Raw genomic sequence first — 1611 nt, 5'->3', positions numbered from 1 at the left:
AGAAATCCAGCGACTGTTTGTCCTTTTTCAAATGTTGCGCATGCGTGAAACCACCTCCCCTCCCCTACAGCTCCTACGTAGAAACGCCTCCTCCCTCCTCCTCCTTACGCCAGAAACAGGTTTGTTTACAGCCGGTGCTGCACATGACTTGTAAACAACTAACTACAGTGTTGGTTAGGCAAGACGGAGAAGTGAGAGGAGCGGGGGGAGCGGGTGTGCGGACATTTCGTGCGCGGATTCCGGACGAGAAGTGAGGAGCAGGGGAAGAAGAACGGATCGGGCAGCGGAGGAGAGGAGCAGGAAAGGGGTGCAGAGAAGGTTGCACGGAGATTCAGTGCGAATGAACTAGCTACAACACGCAGCAGCAAGCGGACTCTTTCTTTGCCTTGAAAATTACGTTTTCAGACATAGGATATCGCTTTCGTGTCCTGAAAAACGTTTGTCGAGCTCTTGGAAATAAAGTACGTTTTCATAATAAGCAGAAGTTTCCTGTCCAGGAGTAATTTGTGGACCAGTGCGTCAGTCTTTAGACCCTGCGTCTGCTTCAGTCGCGCCATCGCTGGAATGAATCTATAAGAATCACCTTAGTTTGGCTTCGCTGCTTTTCCCTTGTCTTGTCTTTCTGGACTTTCTTTTGCGGCGAACTGCTCCTGGATTCTTGTCGCCATTGCAACAAACTTTGTGCGAACTGCGAGGAAGATATAGGTCAAAAAAAGCCGCTAAGAACTGTTGCGTTGGTGGAGTAAACAGCGTCTGTGCGTCTTGCGTCTGTGGACTGCGTGACAGTCGTACGTAAACCACGTACCGGCGGCGCAGGCAAGTCAGTTACACTAGAAACGTAGGGAGATTGATTGACAGCCTGTCAGCTCACAGATAACGAGGCAGTGTCGTTATCTATTGGCAAATGTTTAGCCCCACCACGTCCAGAGTTGATGAATTTTTATTCTCTTTTTTTTGGTCATCATAATTACAAGGCGACTGCATCTCTATAATCTATCATTGACAACTTGAAACAAAAAAAATCCTCCATACAACCTTTAAATGAAGCCCTTTTTTTTTACTTTTCAACATTCAACTGAACCAGCAATATTGGAACAAAATAGTCAATAAAATATTCATCAAAAGATTAGAAATTAGCGTGTTAACGGAGCAGCGTTGAGTTTGTTTCTGAGTTTTGTTTTCATTTTCATGAGCACAGAAAATCCCAATTCACACATAAATGTAGTGGTGAAAGGAATAAGAATAGAAATACTGTCAGAACTGTATATCGCAGACCTACATGCAGATCGTGACAAGGCGACCCAAAAAAAAAAATCTCTTGTGATCCATCAAAGAGTCGCGAAAAAGTCTTTGGGGAACAGTGATGTAGATTTGTGCAGTTTAAATGTGAGACTTGTAATTTGTGAACATCTGTAGCATTTAAACTTAACAAATCTCTCTGTTGATTTTAAATTTATTTTAATCCTAGAATTCTAGTCTGAGATCACAAATTACTGATGTTTTATTCATGACCATAACGTTACTTTTATTCAGTAGTTCACTAATGCTTCGTCGTTTTTTTTCTCCTTTACGTTTGCGTCTTTCTTACCTTGATCGTTGCGGATAAATTCT

Source organism: Boleophthalmus pectinirostris, unplaced genomic scaffold (genome assembly GCF_026225935.1).
Source record: "Boleophthalmus pectinirostris isolate CB_2022bp ecotype Guang Dong unplaced genomic scaffold, ASM2622593v1 HiC_scaffold_13, whole genome shotgun sequence".
NCBI lineage: Eukaryota > Metazoa > Chordata > Actinopteri > Gobiiformes > Gobiidae > Boleophthalmus > Boleophthalmus pectinirostris.
Note: the sequence above shows the minus strand (reverse complement) of the source record.